Source organism: Rattus norvegicus, chromosome 16 (genome assembly GCF_036323735.1).
Source record: "Rattus norvegicus strain BN/NHsdMcwi chromosome 16, GRCr8, whole genome shotgun sequence".
Taxonomy (NCBI): domain Eukaryota; kingdom Metazoa; phylum Chordata; class Mammalia; order Rodentia; family Muridae; genus Rattus; species Rattus norvegicus.
In genome coordinates, this window is record NC_086034.1 from 83,813,468 (window position 1) to 83,836,351 (window position 22,884).

At 46.7% G+C, this 22,884-nt stretch overlaps 1 long non-coding RNA gene across 2 annotated transcripts in view; it reads right to left on the reverse strand.

The window, feature by feature from the left end:
• The window catches only part of LOC102553495 (uncharacterized), a 113,172-nt gene that overhangs the window by 11,344 nt on the left and 78,944 nt on the right, over positions 1-22,884 (reverse strand). The gene's annotated exons all lie outside the window — the stretch shown is intronic.

Sequence of the window (22,884 nt, forward strand, 5' to 3'; positions counted from 1 at the left end):
CTCTTGTCACTTTCCAGTCATGTTTCTTCATAATTTTTATGTTTGAAGAAGTAGAAAGCTTCTCCCATCTTAGCCTGTATGGCAGTTAAGTCGGCCCTTGACTCATTCTGCAGCCATAGGGGCTGACGGTCACCCTAGGTTTCCCCTACAGACACATGAAGCTTGCCCTGGTGTCTACACTCTCGAGGAGGGATAAACACCAGGCGGAACTGATCATTATCTTTGAGTTGATGTGTTAAATGAGCCCGCTGCTTTAGCGGTTGTAAATGACAAGATTTTTACTGTGAGAGTAATTTCTGCCTATTTCCTGTTTGATCTGTCAGACCCTCATGGAAAAGTCCAAATTTGTCTGTTTGACATACATTAACACTTCCCTCCTCTCCAAATTCTAGCTTAACTACTGTTTGCCTAGACGTCAGTCTACACCTGTGGGGTTTACCTCTCGAGGCCTCTGAGAGGTCCCCAGCCTCGACTCCAGACAGCACGGGTGTTTCAGCAGCTAAAGTGGGTGATTATTGGCATATTTACTGTAATTGATAAAAATCACAGAGAATGACACTTTCATTACTCACTGACACCAAACCAACAGCTACAATAGATGCTATGCCTGCCGATCTATTAAAAAAAATCTTAAAAAAAATCAGAACTTCTTGCTAGTCCTTGATTCTGTGAAAGTATCTGGACTCGTTTTTAATATACTACAACTCTCAGACCTCAGGGATTTCCCTAGACTTTGGACCTGTTAGGTGGGGGCTTGAATGAGCATCAGGGAAACATGCTCATAGATTAGAGACATAGGGATGTACGAGACTAGATCTAGGAGGCAATGTGGGCAGAGTTCTGGATTTGAGCTAAGGTGTTTCCTGATCCCCAGTGTGCTTGCTGCTGGGGTGCAGGCCAGTGTCTATAGATCCCTTCTGTCATGGACCACTGAATCGAGCAGCCTAAGCAGATAGAACCCAGCCTCTGAGGAAAGGAAACACATTTTCTTCTTCACAGCATTCATCTCCTCCTCCTCAGAGGACCTTGCTTACCTATCCACAGACTCAGGTGAGCACTAACTAACTCTACAGGCTAAAGCAGAGAAAGAACTTGCTATCAGCCATGATGTGAGTCACAAAGAAAGTTGTTGAAAACTGATTGGACTGCAGGAGGGAGCTGCAGGGGCTTGGGAGGGAGGGGGCTGCAGGGGCTTGGGAAGGGGCTGCAGAAGCTTGGGAGGGATGGGGCTGCAGGGGCTTGGGCGGGGGTGCAGGGGTTTGGGAGGGGACTTCGGGGGCTTGGGCGGGGGTGCAGGGTCTTGGGAGGGGGCTGCAGGAACAGAGGAATCTCACACGCTGGGAATCCTGTCTCAGGAGGCTTGGAATGCCGCCCTGTATGCTCAGTACTGTCCAGCTTGTCAGTCAAAGGCCATGGAGGCAGTAGACTGATGAATTACCGAACCGTTAAAAGAGGAGGAAGGGAGAAGGCTAAAAGCACACTCTTTGGGGTTTGGGCTTCCACAGCAGAGAGAGAAAATGCAACAGAGACAAGGCGAAGGCCCAAAGGCCCGCTTGAAGAAAGTCAGAGATTTGGATGAGAGTTAGCTGTTATGCAAATACTTAGGCAGCCTGGAGTGAAAGTCTTCCAGTTACATTCCAGTAGTTCTTAGTAGGCATTCTTAGGGAGCTACTAAACATCAGGTAGGTCGAAGCCATGAAAGGTAAGGAGGAAGCAGGGTGACCTCCTTGGCAATGCTTGGGCCCGTGCCAGGTCTGAGCATGGGTGTGAATGTGAAGGGAGCTTCTGGGCCTGAGACATTAGAAGGGGTGGAGACTGGTGAGGGTGGAGTGATGAGGGTCAGGGCAGTTTGGGCTGGGATGTTTGGTGGGGTCAGAGTTCACCAGGTGTCTGCCATTGCCTTCACAGACTCCTTGCTCTTCGCCTCATCCTCAAGGGCAGCTCTTGCTTGCCCTGTGATCTACATACTGGATTTCAGCCTCGGACCTGGACCTGGGTGGCTCACCTTCCACTCCTTCCACTGTCCTAGTACTGAGGACCACTGTGAGACCAGGCAGATGGGGATTCAGGGCAAGATGGAACCACCTTTACCTCAGACAGTAGGAAGGAGGAAGGTGGAGAAGTGACCCATGCTAACACATCCCAGGTACAAGATGCTTTCAGCCTGTAGTTTATTCTCAGACTAAAGGTGAGTTAGGAGTTTTCGACGTCAGCACTATCAGAAAGAAGCTAAGGTTCTGAAAACATAGCTAATGCACAGACAAGCTCACACAGCATCCTAAATATAAGTCCCAGCATGCATTCACTCAAGAAGCTACCCTCTGCACAGAGGCCCAGCAGCCCAGAAGTTTGTTCTGCACCAGGAAAATGAAAGGGCAATCTTAAAGGATCAAGCTTAAGTCTGGGGGATGGCCCAGCTGGCAAAGTGCTTCCCCTGTAAGTATGAAGACTTAAGTTCGATTTCTAGCAACTTGGTAAAAGCCAGGCCGAGTGGCACCTGTCTATAATCTCTGTGCTGAGGAAGAAGAGAGGTGGATTCCTGGGCCTCACCAGCAAGGCAGTGTAGCGGAACTAATGCACTCTAGGCTCAGTGAGAGATCCTGTTTCAAAAACTAAAGTGGAAAGCAATTGAAGAAGTCACTTCTGACCTCCACATGCACATGTGTAAATAAGCACACATACACAGACACACTCACATTCACACACTCATACACACTCACACACTCATACACACTCACAAACACACTCACACACCCACATTTGCACAATCATACCCACTTACATACTCACACACTCACACTCACAGTCTCACACACAGTCTTACACACTCACTCATACACACAATATTCATGCACACACTCATACACACTCATACACAGTCTCACACACTCATACCCACTCATATACTCACACACACTCACACAGTCACACACTCATATACACAAGTCTCACACACTCATACTCACATATACACACACACTCACACACACTCACACACACATATACACACTATCAAGCTAATCAGTATTCCTTAAAAACTTGAAACATTCTATAATGTGACATCTATGGTGTCCACTATACAACTTAAAAGTTATTAGGTATGTCAGGAAATGAGGAAAGACAGCTGTGAGAGAAATCAGTCAAAAGTATCAGAGTTGAATGGATGGAGGAGGTAAAACAAGTCCACCACTATAAAGAGGATAAGCACGTGATGGGGAGAACAAGAGACAGACAAAGACAGACAGAGATAGACAGAGACAGACAGAGAGAGACTACAAAACCCCATGGAATTTCAGACCTGAGATCCTGATCTAGAACAAGTACTTGCACAAGCTCTGTTTACCGTGTCCTTGTCTGTAAATAAAGGCACAAGGCAGCCATGCTGCATGGATTCCAGACCTTTCCTGCAAGGCAGCCTGCAACTTTCCGAGTGGATTCTGCAGTGGTAAATCTTGTCTGTCAACCATCTGGAGTCAACTAAAACAAAAGCTACTGGGCACCCCTGTAAGGGATTTTTGCTTTGTTTTTTAAGATTTATTTATTTATTTTATTTATGTAGTCAGACATACCAGAACAGGGTCTTGGTCCCTGTTACAGATGGTTGTGACCTACCGTGTGGTTGCTAGGAATTGAACTCAGGACCTCTGGAAGAGCAGTCAGTGCTCTTAACCCCTGAACCATCTCTCCAGCTCTCCCTCCCCCAATCCCCAGGCCTACTGGAGTTAGTTTTTGTTCATTCATTCATTTGTTTGTTTGTTTGTTTGTTTGTTTTTAAATGTTGAATGACTTGCCTTAATTTCTGAAGTCTGCAATGACTTGGAGGCTACAGAAGGAAGAGATTATGCACCGAGGAAGCCAGGTGAGATGATTTTTCTCCTTCACTCTGTTAGTTAACATCTGAGATAAGCGGGAGGGCTTCACCTGGGTGTAGAGGTCCTCGGAGTTTCCTGAGCCAGGAGTCAGTTTGCTATCCATGCACAGTGTTGGCACATGCCTGCTCCTCACTTGGGTGACCAGGCATGGGTATCTGCTCCTGGACAAGAAGCTGTATCTCCAGGAAGCTGCACAAATGATCCTGCTATACGTTCCATTGCTAAGACGCACCAGGGAACATACGCCCCAGCCAGATGCTACCTTGGGATGGCTACCATGCACTGTGGACAGTTAGCTACTCCTTTTGCAATTTTGTAAGCACTGACCCGGCACACTATCCCAATACTGACCCACTGTCTTCATTTTAGATATGTAAATGCATTTCTCTCCATTTTTCTTTATTTTATTGAAAACAAGTTATACCCTCAGATGACCCAAAATGCTATTTTTGGCTAGGTATGTTGGTGCACGCCAACACTCAAGAGACTGAGGCAGGCAGATCTCTGTGAGTTCAAAGCCAGCATGGTCTACATAAAAAGTTTCAGGCCAGCTAGGGTTCCATAGTGAGATCCCTATTAAAAACAAAAAGAGTCACATTTGCATGTCAAACCCCTGAATGTGGTAGGTACCACTGGCAGCATGTGACCGGTGTCTAAGGAACACCAGCTCTGAGCCAGTGGGCCCTGGTAAATTAATGATGTTGGAACCAGGACACCTGATCTCGGAGAAGTGCTCCTGGACAGCAAACATGTCCTGGCGAGACAGTTCTGGATCTGCTGCCCTCTCATCCTTGTAAATAATACATTTTCAGGATTTTACTCACACTCAGTCACCCTGGGAGTAACCACAGGCCACTCCTTTCACATAATAACATATGCGAGGAACAGGTTTGGTTCATGGAACTCACTTTCTGCAAATCACACTGGGGTGGCCCTGGAAAGAGTTTCATAGACCTTGTTTGATCTCTGACTTCCATGCTGACTTAGCAAATGACCCCTTAATTCTGTGAGTCCATCGAGTCAGTTTCTCATCGAACCACTGAATACCCTAAACCGCATGGAAGCCCTCATGTGGGCGAGCTGGAAATGTGTGATTTCTAGGTTTCCCTGATCTGATATTTAATAGGAATCTGGGTTTTCTTGCGTAAGCTCCTCATCTGATTCGGAAAGGCAGCCCAGATGTGTGCTCCAGTCTTGGTGTTCTTGCTGTGTGAAGAGATGACACTGCCTGTCCACACATGCCTGACACACGCTCCAGGTTCATTGCGAGATTACCTCACAGCTGGTTGACCTCCCACTTGCCACCTTTGATTCAAGACAAATCTAGGGAGCAGTTGAGCACGGCGACCTTTGGGATGCTTAAGGACAGTGTAGTAAAAAATTTTAATTAATTAATTAATTAATTAATTAATTAATTAAAATCCTGGCATGGGGCTCCTATTCAGGTTCTGAACCTCGGACAGTGCCTTGCCATAAAAGACTTCTAAGCTGATTGCCTGTTTCTGAAATCTCTAAATACATTTCTTTTTATGTGCAGGAAACATATGCCTGATTATGGCCTCAGTCTTTCCTTTTGACTTTATCTGGGGTCTTCTGTTCCTGCACCAACTCTTTTCTTCATGATGGGGAATGACCAATCAGCACTGCATAGACCCTGGGAGAATTTCTGCCCTGAATGCTTTCGAGTGTGACTTCATGAGTCACTGAAAACGTTGAGTCATCTTTCCACCGCAATCCCTTGACTGAGGAGTAAGGGCTCATGTCTGTGGATGATCCGCAATGCTTATATGCAGTCCTCGGCCAGCTGGTTGCCTTGTGTCCTCTGGGCATGTGCTGGCATGGAGACCCAGCTACAGCCACCTCAGTGCCACCTGGTCACTTGCCTCTCATGGAGACTGTTGGTGGAGGTGGGGGTGTGGTTGAGAACCACCACAGTGGACATGAAAACATTTGTGACATTTTCTAAAACAAGAATCCCACCATCCATGGCTGTCATAGTGAATACTGATGGCTGTCAATCTAGAGGTGAGATGAGGAAGAGGTAGACTGGATGACCGTGCCTGGATGACATCTAATGCAGTGGCTCCAATGATGTCAGGAGGATGGACTTTACCTCATGATTTAACCTGGAAGAGTTCAGATCTCTCCCCTTCTTGAATGGGTTGGTTGGACTGAAGCCCAGTGTGGTGTGGCATGGCAAAGCTCGATGCCAAACGAAAATGCAGAGGTAGAGGAGCTGAAGCCAGCCTGCCTTTCTCACGAGGATGTGGGAGATCAAGGACAGAGGAAGAGCCGTGTGAGAGAGGCAGAGAGCCTGAGGCCCGATGGAAGAGAAAGCCCCAATGTAGCCAGCACCGTGAAACCTCAGGACAGACTGATTATAAGGCAAAGCAGCGAAGTCAGCATGAGTGCACTCTGTGTAGCCAGCAGGGCAACGAGGGCACGGAGTGGAAGCCGCTTGCTTTGAAACTTGGAAACCGAGCAACTCCTAGTCAAGTTCAGTGTTTTGAAACAATTTATTTCTGTTTTTTCTTTTTCCTCTTTCAGAACTCCCTCCCCACCAAGAAGAGAATTAGGTGACAGAGGGGAGAGGAGGGGAAGGGTGAGAAGACTTAAGAAAGCAGAGGGCAAACAGGCAGAATCATAAGAAACACACTGGTTCCTACAGCAGAGCCACGGAGGCCCAGATTACTGTATTAAGTTCTGAAATGACCCTCTGAAGCCCTGATGGAGAACCATTGGTCCAGGAGGATCCTCCCCAGCCTGGCATTGGCAGCTATCCCACCTCGAACACAGAGAACTAGGCTGAATGGGCCACTTCCAACACCACAGGTTTCTCTGCAGAAAACTAGGCTGGATGGACAGTGCAGGCTGAGACCACAGACACAGCCCAGGGAAAGGGGAAACAGAAAGCAATGATTGAACAAAGTCCACAGACTGGATTTCAGGTCCTCTGACCCCACCCAGCACCAAGAATGCAGAAGCAGAACCCACGAGGGGGAGACAGCCATAATTAGATGATATTGAGGACTCCTGCAACAAAAAATTTAAGTCATAGTCTCCTGAAAAGCTTCCAGGTGTTGGGTAGCCCACACCCGAGGCTCCCCCCAGATTTCTTAATGCTTGCTTTAAAATATTAATACATATTAAAGGTTTAAAGGTTGCTAGATATTCTCAGAGAAGAGCCTCCTTTTGAAAGATTGCATCTAGAACTAACAAGTGGAGAGGAATCAGAAAAGGTAGAACAGAAAGTATTTCCTAGAAAAAACATCAGAAAGAAGGTATTTAATTCTTAAAACAAAATCTAAGCAATATTTAAACCAAAAGACATACTCAGAGAAAAAAAAAGGCCTGGTGTATATGAGTATGATCACCAAATAAAACAGATGTAGGATAGAGGATTGATAACCATGAGGGACTGTGTGGTAAAAAGAAACCAGGAGAGAAAAAGAAATATAGGAGAGAGGAAAATTATGAGAATCACAAGAAGATAGAGAAGTTATCACCCTAATAAGAACTTTACAAAGAGAAAACAGAGGAAAGAGGTTTTAAAGACACACAGATTTCTCAGAATTGAAGAGTATGATTTTCAGGATTGAAAGAACACATCAAGTTCCCAGAACAATGGACAAGAAAAGACTCATGTCCAAGCACACGGCTGTGCAATTAAAAACAAACAAACAAACAATCCCAGAAATTAAAGAACTAAAAACCCTGAAAGGCTATAGATAAGACTTTAAAATAAAGCAAGAGGAACAAACTAGGTCATAAGGAAAGGACCAGGAGTCAGTTTAGAGGCGGTGTCCACAGACTCCTGGAGGCTGGCAGCTTCCTATCAAGAACCAAACAGTGTCTGGGCTCCCTCTGTCCGAAGCCATGCCACGTGATGGCCCAAGAGAAAGAGGTAGAGCTGCTTTTCTCCACCTCAAGTCTGAGAGAATTGTTCAGTACAAATATGACAAAGGACAGACGCGGCTGGGTCCTGAGAACTACAGAAGATAACGAAGAGAAAATAAAGAGTGATTAAGTAAGTGGTTGAAGGATCAAAATGGCGAAGACATCATTTTCTTCAAAATTCATTGGTAAATTATAGGAAATCCTGAAGTTGTAGAGAATGTATGTAATGCTCTTGTCTTTTCAGGGATCGTCTGGTCTTACAAAAGATTACACTCACAGGTAACCCAATCACAGAAAAACACACATGGTATGCACTCATTGATAAGTGGATATTAGCCCAAATGCTCGAATTACCCTAGATTCACAGAACACATGAAACTCAAGAAGGATGACCAAAATGCAAATGCTTCACTCCTTCTTTAAAAGGGGAACAAGAATATCCTTGGCAGGGAATAGGGAGGCAAAGTTTAGAACAGAGGCAGAAGGAACACCCATTCAGAGCCTGCCCCACATGTGGCCCATACATACACAGCCACCAAACTAGATAAGATGGATGAAGCAAAGAAGTGCAGGCTGACAGGAACCGGATGTAGATCTCTCATGAGAGACACAGCCAGAATACAGCAAATACAGAGGCGAATGCCAGCAGCAAACCACTGAACTGAGAACGGGACCCCCGTTGAAGGAATCAGAGAAAGAACTGGAAGAGCTTGAAGGGGCTTGAGACCCCATGTGAACAACAATGCCAACCAACCAGATCTTCCAGGGACTAAGCTACTACCCAAAGACTATACATGGACTGACCCTGGGCTCCAACCGCATAGGTAGCAATGAAGAGCACCAGTGGAAGGGGAAGCCCTTGGTCCTACCAAGACTGAACCCCCAGTGAATGTGATTGTTGAGGGGAGGGTGGTAATGGGGGAAAAGATGGGGAGGGGAACACCTATATCGAAGGGGAGGGGGGTTAGGGGGATGTTGGCCCAGAAACCGGGAAAGGGAATAACAATTGAAATGTAAATAAGAAATACCCAAGTTAATAAAGATGGGCAAAAAGGAAAAAAAAAAAAGATTGCACTAACAGCCTGGTGCATGCCAGGCAAACACTCAACCCCTGCCCTGGAAGGAAAAGGTCTTGGTAGGTTTGCCAGGTGGCTTCAAACCTTTGCTCCTCCTTCCACAGCTCCTTCTGGAGCAGCAGGACACAGAGGAGCGCAGCACCGTGCTGGTCCAATAGAAGGGACGTCTTTGCTTATATTTATTGGAGGGGAGAGTTAAAAAACCCTATATGGAAATTCAAAATACACAGAGGAACTAAAACATCTTTGTTAGGGGAGACAAAACTGGGTAACTTACACTGCTACCTGTCTATGAGGCATAGTGGAAAACACAATTGGAACTGTGCGATGTTGGCACAAAGATAGATCAGTAGATCAGTGTTGCAAAACAGCCATGAAAGTAGAACTAGGCACAGGTGGCCAGTGGATTTGGAGGGAGGGTGCCTTACTTACTTACGTACTTACTTACTTACTTTACCTACCTACCCACCTACCTACCTACCTACCCACCCACCCACCTACCTACCTACCCACCTACCTACCTACCTACCCACCTACCTACATACCTACCTACCTACTTTACTTGCTTTCTCATAGATAGGGTCTTACTATGAAGCCCTAGCTAGCCTTGGTCAGGCATCTACTCTCAAACTCCTCTTCTCTGTGTATTCCAATAGGTTTTTGTTTGTTTAAGATTTTAATTTTTTTAATGCATAGGATTGCTTTGCCTGTATACATATCCGCGAACCACATTTGTGTCTGGTGCCCATAAGAGGTCAGAGAGGAGCCCCAGCTCCCATGAAGCTGCAGTTACAGATGGTTGTTAGCTGCTCTGTGGGTGCAGAAAATCAAACCAGGATCCACTGCTAGAACAAGAAGTGCTCAACCTCTAGGCCATCTCCATGGCCACTGTTTGACAGGTGCTGAGGCAGGGGAAAGGAGAGAATGGTGCCTTTGAAATACTAGACTAGGCTGGCCTAGAACTTATAGTGATTCTCCTGCCTCCATGTCTTAATGTTCTGGGCTTACACTGGTCTACCGCCATGTTTTTCTTTATTATTTTGACTGGGTATCTGCTAAATGTATTTATTTTAGATTTGCTTACGTTCTGTGTATGGGTGTTTGCCTGCAGGTATGTCAGTGCACAATGGTACATGCTGTGCCCTTGGAGGTCAGAAGAGGTGCTTCGAGCCCCAAGAACTGGAGTTAGGGGTGCTTGTGAGCCATGATGTGGGGGTACTGAGAACTTTACAGGAGTAACACGTGGTCACAACCACCGAACCATTGCTCCAGCCCCTACATGTGAAATATCAATGGCTGCACGTAATAATGGCTATTGAGTTGGGCAGCACCTTCTGGGGTGAACTTGGGAAAGAAAATTATAGTAACTCGGAATTTGGCATGGATTTCTTAATTATGATACATAAAGTTTGGGTATAAAAGGAATCAGTAAATGAGGCCTTCATCAAAACTCCTCTAAATGTTTCTTCTTCAAAAGACACAATGCTTGCCCAACAGCTGCGTTGTATTCACAATATATGATATCTCTAGTGAGGTATGGTTCGTGCCTTGAACCTCAGCATTTGGGATGTGGAGGAAGGTGGATCAACGCCAATGTCTGCCTCAGACACAGTAGATCCTGTCTCAAAAAGTAAAACAAAGTAACTCTTAAAGTTTTGTAATATAAAAATAACCCACAAACATGGGTTATTCTGACCTCCAAGGGCACAGCATGTACCATTGTGCACAGACACACCTGCAGGCAAAACGTAAGTGAGAATTTCCCCCTAAGAAGATGTCAGGTTGACCAATGAGCCTCTGGGAAGAGGGTGCCAGGGTTAGCAGTAGTCAGGGAAAACACAAATTGAAACCACTGTGGGATAGTAATATGATAGTAATATAGTATTCAGTCATAGAACTAAGATAGAAAAACAAGTGTGGGTAGTCTTTTGATAGATGGAACCCTCAGGCCTGGCAACACCATCACCTAAACCGAACTAACATGACCAGGGAAAGGGTCTTCTCAGTTAGTACAGTCCTTGACAAGTGTGCACAAGGCCTTGGGTTTGACTCCCAGGGCACATAAGAAGTAAATACACTCAAAAAATCTCAGCTCTTGGAAATCGGAGATCGAAAGATCAGGAGTTCAAGATCACCCTCAGTGTCATGGAGAGTTTGAAGTGACCAGAGTTAGAATTCATCTCAAAAAAAAATTTAAATCAAATAAGCATATCATTGGACATGCCCTACCACTCCTCCTTGGGCTGAAAAGAAATGAAAGCACATGTCTTTACATGAACTTATATCCAAATTCATAAAATAAAACTGAAAAAAATATTTACCACTTGGTGAGTAAAGAGACTGTGGTATATACAGCAGAATATTACTTAACAAAAAACAAAGAAAGAAAGAGAGAAAGAAAGAAGAAAGAAAGGACCCACTGATACCTGCACTATAATAATATGGATGAATCTCAAAATTATTATGGTAAGTGAAAGAAATCAGGTAAAAAAAAGTTTATAAAAACTCTTCTGATTAGAAACTTCTAGAAACTACAAAACATTCTGTAGTGATGAAAGGCAGCATGTGGTTGTCTGTAGATAGAAGTGCTGTGGGGCCTGAGGGGAAGAAAAGAAAACTTGGGGGTGATAAATTAAATGTATCCATTGCCTTGATTGTGGTCCTGCCATTTTGTCCAACTGTATCAGCTTTATGCTACATTAAGCACAGCTTATTTACAAATAAAGTATCCATAAACAAACTATATATTTTTAAAAGGTAAGGACTGGTCTCAAGTAACACAATGTTACTTGACAAGACAAACTCTCAAGGGAATATTTTTCATACCAATTTTTCACTTGAATTTTATACCCAGCTAAAATACCATTCTCATATAGCTGCTATTTAGAAGAGATCACCTGCCAGAACAAGGGTGGAAAGCAAGGAGACACAAAGTGAGGGATCCAGTGGGTTTGTTGATGTAGCTCATCTGGTAGAGAGCTTGCTTAGCATGTGTGAGACTGGCTCCTTCCCCAGCACCACATAATTCAGATGTGTAGCGCATACCTGTCACGAGAGCTCTCAAGGAGAAGCAGTAGGAACAAGTGTTCAGGATCATTCTTAGCAGAGAGTTGGAGACCAGTGTGAGAGACACAAGATCAGCAAGGGGTCTACAAATCTGAGAACTACATGGAAGAGAGATGGACCACTGTGAGAGGGCAGTGGCCATACGGCACCCTCCAACTTGAAGCAAGTAGACACACAGTAGGCCCTTGAAGGGTTGGCACTGAGGAGCTGAGCTGACGGTGTTCCTGCTCTTCTGCATCTGCCACTGTTTGTTTGCTCTGCGAGTAACAAAAAACTAAGCAGGTGAGCAATCTCACCAAACGGGGCCGTGAGTGACGTTAGAGACCACAGTCCTGCCCTCAGGAAAGGGAATATGATCCTACTTTACCACAGGCTCAGTGGTGAACAGAGTTGTCTATTCAAAACAAACTCCAAACGTCAATGGAACTAACCAGGGTTCACCTGCTATGAGAAAGATGGGTGTGGGGAGGAGATAGAAAAAATAAAAGGACAGGAAAGTCTCGGTTGCTACAAAGGTCTGACTGTGCAATGACCAAATGATCAAATGATCAGATCAACACGAAGCAGTGGCCGGTGTGGGATGCAGAAATATGGATATAAAGGCGTGGGGGAGATGGCCAGAGGTTGAAGAAGCGACTGCTAGGAAAGACAGTTGGGGTAAGGGGAGCAAGGGGCTGCTGGGCACCATGAAAGCCTGACGGTACTCTCGATCTTTTGTACAATGTTCACATGTATGATATTAATCATGACTACTAGACCCCGTCCGCTCTAGATTCCTTAACGACACATCCTTTGGTAGATGACTTAACTCCTGGTTTCTTTTGAGGGCCTGATATAGTTAAGTTAGATGGTGCACACTTAGCCTGCTGGAAGCCCGGGGTTTGATCTCAGCTTACTGTACTGACTGCTCAGAGGAGGGTTTGGAGAGCTGGCATCTGCTGTGTGGCATTGTCCCTGCACAGTGTTCTTCCCACAGGGATGAAGGCGATTTACGGTGGCACGTGTAATTCCACAAAAGGAATTGGATTAAGGATAAATAGGAAAAAGTGAGGTAAGTCTAGCATGGCACCCTGAAATTGTTCAGTTCCCTTCCTCTGGGACTGTGTCCCCAAGGGGTGAATTTCACATAGGTGCTCACTGGTGCTGTCCTAACACAATGACCCATCTCTCCCCTCCAGCCTTCTGTGACTCTCACCACACAGGCAGCAGATTATTAACTCGGGTGACTCAGGTCAACTGGAGGGCAGCTGCCCGGCTGTGTGAAAGGCTGCTGCAAAGGCCCTGGGAGACGCTGCACTGTGTGAGAGCTTGCAGGGCTGTGTCACCTGTTCTGGGGCGAGGGAGGCAGGACCTCAGAACGAACAAAAGTGTTTACTAGGAAAGATGGCTCTCAGTCAACAGTGAACATCGTGGCTTGAATCGAATTTCCCAGAGAGAGCTGGAAACCTTGACCCAGGACACTTAGTGGCTAACAAAGGTTTTGCAGGCAGACAGATCAGGCCAGGCTCATCTGTGAGGGCCTCAGCTAGTGACTTCTGTCCTTTAAAGGGGTTTGGAAAAATGTAGTGATCACTCAGTCAGTAAAAAACGCTCTGGTCCTCAGAACCCACTTAAAGAGACAGGTACTCGAGGGCAACCTCAGTGCTGGAGAGTAACAGGCAGATCTCTGAGGTTCACTGGTCAGCTCCTTCAGACTACTTGGTGAGAGGACCTGTCTCGGAAACCAAGGTAGACAATGACTGAGTAACGATATCCAATGTTTGCCTCCACACGCAAGTGTGTAGACAGATGCATGTGCACTGCCTCCCCGGAATACAAACATGCACACACTCATATATACACATACAGAAAGAATAAAACAGAAAAGGAAGGAAAGGGACTTTAGATGCAGGCACCCACAGGAGTTTTTGTACACAGCAAAGGTGGAGGCAGAAAACTGATGTGGCTTCTACAAGCCAAGCAGTGCAAAGTCCTAAGGCAGCACCCAGGGAATGTGGCCATGTCTTCTGATATGACAGAAGAAAGAAACTATGGTGCTCACATCTCTAGCTTGGTCTTCTCTCCAGAGATATGTAAGGTAAGTTTTATCCTTCAAGGTTCCCTGCATGGCACTCTGTTATGGGCGTCCCAGAGACCAGCCCAGAGGCTGTCTGACTGCACAGTCAGTTCGCGTAATCCTCTGACTTGAAATAGTTCCATCAGTCCGTGGATGGCTGGATCCTAATTCCAAATCTTGGGAACTTTGATGTGCTCCTTCCAGGCTGAGGAGAGGTCTCCCAAGACCCCATTGTGCTAGACTGTAGGTCTGTCACTAAAACTTTACCTTTCCCAGATTTGCCCTTGGCAGTGGCTTCTCTTGTCTCTGTGATTCCTCTCTTGCTTCTTGAGAACCTCTTATTTCAGATTCCTTTAACATTACACGAGTTTCTTAACCAGAGTTGTTTGCTCCATTTGTTCCTGCGGCCCAGGACCTTGTGACAGACACAAGTTTTTAAAAAGGTAACATCTCCTTGTTCATGCGCAGTTAGGAGGTCATGACAGAGAGCCCGGTGTCATCTTCACCTGCTCTGATGGGTTTCTTCATAGTGGGGAAAATATACCACCCCGGGTATTTTTGCTGGGCATTGGGGGAGGAACTAGAGAATGGAGTGAGACTCTACGCTTTTGTCTAAACAAGAGTCCAGCAAATACTCACCAGACAACAGTGTCCCCCTCACCCCCGCCACCACCACTTAATCCTCCTTAACTTTACTCAACAAAACAAAAGAAGAAAATACAATCTAAGGTAACAAAAATCTTTTGTGAAGAGTAATTTAATATACGAGGTTGAAACACTACCGTCGAAGGAATACTTGTATATATTTGCTGAACGCACAAGGGAAACCATTTGAAAAAAATAAAAATAAAACACCGCTCAGACGCCGGGGTTTCAGGGCCTTGGTGGTACCACTGACTTCTCCATAGGGTTTCCTTCCCTGTAGGGGATGGGACTCGGGGGCTGGCACCTGCCAGGATACAGCTGTACACTAGTCCTACCCTCTGCTTTTCACGGGCTTCTGCACTCACGGAGGGAGCTGACTGTCACGTGGTGCCAGCATCATCTCTGCCACTTGCACACTGCCCACACGTCCGGGATCAGAGACGCTGTCACCATCCTGCACCCAAGGAAAGAAGGAACATGTTGGTCCACCACTGTTTATAGTAGAGCCCATGGACTAAGCTAAGACTTAAAGTTGGGAACCTGCACGGCCTTTACTGAGGGTCTCTTCCTGCAGACAAACATTTGTTGAGGAGAGAGTAGACATCCTGGCATGTGGATCATTCACCTCCGAACGTGACAGAGAGCTAATGACACAAGTGCCCGGCGCAAGCACCCGAGTTCACACGTTGCTAATGTTCCATCATCCCTGATTTAAATTCTGTTACACCAATGAGCAAGATTCCAATGTGAAAACTTTCTTGCTCACTCAAAAATAGATAATAAATAAATAAATAAATAAATAAATAAATAAATTGCTTCGGTCTTTAAAAACTGAGAATACTATTAGAAATGTCATCTCAATTTCAAAACACTGACTGTGAAATTTGGATAATAAAGTAAACGATTCACTCCGTAAGGGGGAAAATTATATACAATTCTTAAAAGCTAATTAATTAAACCAACACTTTACTATTTATCCCAGAACGAATATGTCACCTCTGGCAATTATTTGCAGGAAAAATAAAATTGTATTTCGAGCCACATCTTGAATTAAGCTATGCAACCGCGTGAGGACATAAGCGACAATTCACGTTTCCAAGTGAATCTGTGAGCTGGGATTTAATGCCTTTGTGAACAGTGCAAAATTTCACACTATGCACAACTCCCAGGCTAAGAGAAACACCTGCTAGGTTTGTTATACGCTTTAGACCACCAAACAATTTAATAGATATTTTTGTTACAATAGCTTGGAAGTCATTTTAAAGCGATATACAGAGATTAAAATACATGTTTTCACTTCACTAAAGAATAAAAATTCTCTACTGCAGGCGTGCCAGGCCTGTGGTCTGTGGGTCACATGTATCCCAGGATAGCTGGCCTCAGTCAGACACATTTGAAGATCACAAGTTTGGGACGCCTGCCTTAATGCTTCTAAGCCACATGTACTGCTCAACCCTGCCAGGCTGAGGTTGGCACTGCATTTCCTGGTCTGCTCCACTGTCCCCACGGGAATCGGTTTTAATGCCACACTTGTCTGTCAAAAAACATAGTTTCCTAAAGCTGGTACTTCACCTGGGTCATTTAGCTCCAAGCTCACACTGGGGCTGAGAACTACCCTCAGAGAGGAACTTGCTTCACAAGACCCAGAACATGCCCTGAATTGCCTGTTCTCCGTGAATTAAAAACCCCCGCAGTGCTTCTCTGAGTTCACTGTGGGGTCCCAAGGAACCTGCAGCTTGGGACCCCTAGGAGTAGAGAACAGAGTTGGAACGGGCAGTGTGTACAGCTCGATCCAGAGGCATGGACTCAGCAGCCTCCTGTACTCGGACACTACCACAGCTATAATCAGTTTGGTGTTTAGGTATTTCAAATCCGCAGGCCACACATTCAGACTCGCACCACAAGGGTTAATAACCCAGACGCCTGGAGGTAACTGTTGGGTTCAGCTGACAACTATGCCCACAGCATCTAGATAACTCCATGCCGGGGTCCCTCGTAATCCCTGAGCAGCTGGGTGGAATAGCGCTTTACAGGTTTGGTTCAATGTGGCAGTTCTTCCTTGCCTCACCTCCGTTCCAGATGCCTGAAGCCCTCTAGTGCAAAGAGGGGAAAGGAAAGCCCATCTTAATTAATACTCTGCCATTTACAGCGCTCCCTGGACTCCCCAGGTGCCCAAGAATAGCAGGGGATTCTGAAACGAAGAGCATGTTTCCCATCACTGAGGCCACAGTGAAACCTCTGAGTCCATTCTCTAAGTCTGCGGTTTGAGGAACGATGCACACCCCTGCCCCAGCGGGGAAGCCACACAGCTCCTCTGCCCACTCTTGCCCTACTGTAGCCACAGGGCCAGAGCGACAGCCAGGAGCTCACAGCTCTTCACACACTCCAAAACACAGGAGATGTGCTGTTCCGCTGTCCCATCTCTGCACTACAGGTCGAAGGCCGAAGTGCTCCACGGGAGCAGGCCAGGCCAGCTTTCTCTATGCCGCTCCTGCGATCCGCGCATCCGCCCCGTGAACCCATCTCACATAAACGATTATGTTGTCTCTCGGCGATGTGCACAGAACCCGGCTGTGTTGAAAATTACAACTTCCTAAAATCCCAAATCAGACATAGCTGCGGTGCTCGCAGCATGCCGTTTGTTGACAGGCGCTTGGTGACGTTGGGGTATCTGTCCCCATGTGACCTCTGGTCCCTCAGAGTACATTCATTCCGGAAGAGCTTCACTCGCACAGTGCCAACAGCAGGGACTGTAAGAGCAAGTATGGGAAGGTGACCCTTTGGGTGCTAATTAGAATAAATCCTAAATAAGTCCCCTAAATTCTATTTGAATTTCTTCATAAGAGTGTCGCTTTAGAATGTATGCTGTTGATATTGCTATCAAACTTGGACCCTGTGGGCTGGTTTTAAGTTTACCTATTTTTAAATTTATATTATGTCTTGATGCAACGGGATAATGTAATTTGACTGTGACTTTAGGCGCCATTCCGTTGTTTAGGATAGCTACTGAATCTGATCTATTTACATTAGAATAATAATGTATCGTCTTATTTTTTTATGCTATGTGTAATTTCCCTTAGCAGGTAGATCATGTAATTTACCTAAATTTCATAGCATTTTAAAAATCAACACTACATTGGCACTTCCGCCCCCCTCCCCCCCCCCCCCGGTAGAACATGGAGATAAGGGATTTATTGTTTTAATCGAGCATTTTAAATTTCAAAACGAAAGAGATTTCCTGCTCCCTCTGGCTTCAAATCTAACTTACCTGCCAATCAGATACCGAGTTCTTTCACAGTGGAGTGGTGGTCAGTGGCTGTACCTGTGACTACAGTGAAGACCACCCCACCATCATGCAAGACAAGACAGTTGATTTGCACACAGCACCTTTATGTACATGGCTCTCCCAGGGTCTTCCCATTTCACAGATGTAGTTCCGACCTATTTGAGGAGAATGATTTTGTATGTACCAATAAATACTGCCGCCACCATACGGCTAGCAGGAATGTTTTGGTGCACACCAGGGTGGTTTGATCCAGGTTATGCATACTCAAACCCATTTGGTAAAAAACAAGGCCTTAGGAAGACTGGCCCCAACAGGCCTTTCACTCACTCATTTCTGAAAACATTCACGTGTGTGTGTGTGTGTGTGTGTGTGTGTGTGCACGCGCGCGTGTGCCTCCCCTCCCTGGTCTGCATAGGTTGCCCTTCAGGACATCCCAGATGTATTTGGGGTGTGGTTGGGTGGGCTGAGACAGCCAGCCAGGAGTAGGAAACAAAACTGGGCTCCATCACTACTTTTCAGATCCAAACAAAGCAACCCCACAACTCTCTTCTCTCAGTGCTTTTTTTTCCCTCAAAAATCACAAATTGAAGAACTAAATGAGCAATTTATAACAATGAACTGCCGCTCTGATCTTAATGATCATGATAGTTGCCCACTGTACACACACACACACACACACACACACACACAAATACACACACATACAAACAAATACACACACATACAAACAAATACACACACATACACACATATACATTCACACACATACACACATACACACACATACATACATACAAACAAATACACATACATACACACACATACACACATACACACACATACACAATACACACACATATACACATACACACATACACAATACACACACATACACACATACACAATACACACATATACACATATACACACATACACACATACACACACATGCACACATACACACATATACACACACATACACACATACACACACATATACACACATACACACACATACACACATACATACACACATACACAATACACACACATACACACATACATACACATACACACACATACATACTCATACACACATACATACACATACACACATACACACATAAACACACATACACACATACATATACACACACATACACACTCATACACACATACACACACATACACACTCATACACACACACACACACATACACATACACACATACACACACACATACTGTCTGAAACACAGGCTTTCCAAGTGTCTTCCAGGGTCAGCATCCAGCATCTCTCCTACTATGCAGCCCCTCTGGTCAGCCTGTCCGGTCACTGTACAGACTGTAAGAGGCCACCATTCTTGCAAAGCTCTGTGTCTAGTACCACAAGCCCAGTCCAAACCCACCGTAACAAAGGCTCTCTTTAAAGTCACATTACCACTGCTACCAATCACAGTCTACCACTGGGCAAATCACCCAGGGAACCTTCCACACAGGGAGGACCAGGCAGCTACGGGACATGTGGCTTCATGTGCTCTGGAAGGCTTTCTCTGTCTTCCTCAGGCTAGGCCAGACACGTCTGACATGTGCTCTGTTGAATGACTGCCATATCATTCCTCCTGGGTGACATGTGTCTCACCCAGGAGGCAGTGAGACTTGCCCAGTTGATCTTAAACTTATGGGCACCCGGTGACAGGCCAGTCATGACACAGGACATCTGCTGAGCAGATAGGGAATCTGACAGCTTTCTGAGAATACCTATGCATGTAGTGCATCGTGGCATTTGCTCCTTCTGCCACACCTGCTAAAGCCCCAGTTCCACGGGTCACTAATTTCAAGGGCGAGCTTCTATGTTACCTGACCATTCATGGAAGCCTCCTGTTTGCTGGGCTCTGAAGCCCTCTAGGGCATATCCTAAGGAGCTGGGTGTTTGGTGATTTTGGTCTTATGTCTGAACTACAGACCCTATGTTGAGAAAGCTCTATTTGTCAAGTCCAGAAAGCAGATGTCTTGGTCATCTCTCTTTAGTTCATTGTAGAAACAAAGGCCTGGGATTCAGCTCCTTCACCCAACAGAGAGGTGCAAGCCCCTCCTCTTAGCGACTGAGAGGTTGAGCTTATTAAAGCCTGAATCTGCTTGCTCACTGGTTAAACACACTCACTTGGATGTCCTCAGTTCTGCTACTTAAAAGCAAGACACTGGTCCCTTTATTTTATTTTTTTTTCTAGAAGATTCTGATGCTGGCGTTTGGGGGGTTCTTTTTTTTTTAAATCTATAGGAAATTTTTGCCAGTGGGTTCTCTGTGTGAAGTTGGGGTCAGGACTTTGCACGGTGTGTGCCTCTTTCCAGTCAGTGTGCAGACCTGACTCAGTACCACCACCTCTGCCAAGTGGCATCCCTTGTTAGCATTTCCGGGGTGCTGGGAGAGAAAACACTGTCTGGGTGATGGCTCTTGTCAGTTTCCCATTGTCAGGCCCAATCTTACGTTCCTCCACACTCACAATATTTCCCCACTGGGAACAGGCCTGACATTGCAATTTCTCACAACTGCAGTTCTGCAGTGAATGCCTAATTCTCGAAACTGCAAAATCTAACAAAAGCTGATTTTTTCCACTGATTTGACTGGCTGACTATTCCAAGGCTTTGCGTGTGGTGACCTGCTGTTCTCCACAAACAGAGTCTTTAATGTACCCACACGGCCGTTCTGAAGTGGCTGAGGGCAATTAAATCCTCACGAGCTGCCCGCAGGGCATTCAGGAAGACTCTAAGGCCAGCCAGCGGCTCTGCCACGGACAAATCCCCCCCTCCACACCCAAGGTCACTTAGCAGCTGGTTCTGCAGCATTCTGGTCTTCCATTGTGAACTTTGAACTCGGAGCATACTTTCTACCTAAGCCTGTGAGTCCACACGGTGTGCCCACTGTGCAAGGATGCGCGAGTTCACCGAGAGTTCTTACCATTTAAAACAAATACAAAGAGACACTGAAAACTGGCTCTGTCCTGTTCCTGCTGATGGAGTCTGCTCATGTGCAGGTGAGAATTTAGAAGATTTTGGCAACTTTGTGCTTTTTATTTGTCCTGACCAAACATATGCTCCTTGTCTGTGGGTATACTACTTCCTTGGGCTTTTGTATCTCTTCCGTCTTTGTCAAACATCGCCAGTTCACGGGATAGCATCTCAGGAGGAATTCCCAATGGGGCTCAAAGGAAGACGAACCTATCCCCCTCCTTGCCCTCCAGCCTCCCTCCATGTCCCAGGTCTCCATCAATGTGAAAAGTAGATTTTGGCCTTTGGTTCTTCAGTAGAGAAACCAGGTCTGGTGACAAAACTGCCTTAATAATGTTATCCTTTCAATACCACCTTTTCCACAGCCCCCAAAGACACGGAGGACTGTACAGTCTAAAATAAAGCAGGGGTTACGAAAGGGCCGCTAAGTCCAGCTTCCAAGAACGCGCTCTCGGTTTTGTTTACTTATGTACTATTGCTACTTAAGACAACGGGACCACTTGGGCAGAGGCCTTCGCAGCGTTCTCTTTAGACTCCAATTCCAAGGAATAGTACGCAGGTGAACCCTTAGACTTAGCCAGTGCACACATTTCCCCAGAACGAAACCTTTGAAGATTTAGTCACTGCCCAGGCCTAGACCCAGGCCCGAGAGCGTCCGTCTGTGCCTGCTGTTGCCCAGAACCCAGTTCTGCCTGAAGCTGCGGGCCACTCTGACCCTTCCTTGCCTTTGCTTGCCTGAAGACCCTGTCTCCCCTCCCCCTCTCTGCGCCCACTTGTTGCGGTCCCGCCTGGGACCTGCTCTGTTTCCCCGACCATTGTAAAAGGGTTTGGGGGGCTGGGGATTTAGCTCAGTGGTAGAGCGCTTACCTAGGAAGCACAAGGCCCTGGGTTCGGTCCCCAGCTCCGAAAAAAAGAACCAAAAAAAAAAAAAAAAGGGTTTGGCTTGAGGCTGACCCCAGGTCAGGACTTTCTCCGCCGTAATCCTGCAGTCTTTAACACAAACCGCTCTTTTCTTAATTCCCCAACGGCCTCCGGGCAAATGTGGATACGAGTAAGGTGGACGCTAAGCCCTTACTTTCCATCCCCGCGAGGGTGGACGAGATGGAAGAGAGCACGAATCGCCCTGAACCTGTGCCTCCGACGGGGCGGCGGGGCTGGAGAACGAGAGGGGCCTAGGAGGCGGGAAGCGGACAGAGCACCAAGACAAAGGGAAGGCCTTGGCAGCGCGTGGAGGGAAAGCCAAGCAAGAGCAGAGGCTGCAGACGGGGGCTAGGGAAGGGCGGGGATGGAAAGACGTGGTGAACTATAGTGGTGAGAGGGACTAGAGAGCAGAGCAAGGTGCGGGACTCAGCGGACAGCAGAACCACAGAAGCCAGCACGAGTGACTTGGGACTCCGGAGGCAGCGTGAAGATCCACGGGAGGCTGGCCTGCTCCCCGAGGGGTCCTGGCCCCAACTTCTGGGGCGAAGGATGCTGTCTGCCGCCGCACTGCCCTGCTGGTTCTGGGGGCGGGTGAAGCCAGGTCCTGCCAGGCACAGCTGGAGAGGAAGGGCCGGGAGGGAGGAAGGAGGGGGAGGGCTGAGAAGAGAAGGAGGGGTGAGGCTTCCCAGCCTGGAGCTGGGGAGGCAGCCTTGAGCTGCGCTGCTGGAGCCTGGGCCAGTCCACCCGCCACCCCGCGCTGAGGGACTCTGACATTCTCGCCCCGGGGTCCTCGCTGCATCTCTCTTCCCCATCCGCCCTCTCTCTCTCTTAATCCCGCCAAGTAGTCCCTGCGCCAAGGCCAAGTCTGCTCTCTTCCTGAACTTTCCCAGGACTCTAACCTAAGGTTGGATTCCACCGCCCGGCTCCCGGACACCCGCTGCGGAAGCTGGGTTGGGGAGAGGGCGTGACCGCAAGAGCTCAGGGGCCCCGAGCCAGCAGTGCTGAACCGGGGCTGGACAGAGCTTGCTTTCCTGCGTCCCCAGAACGGGAGCGCTGGG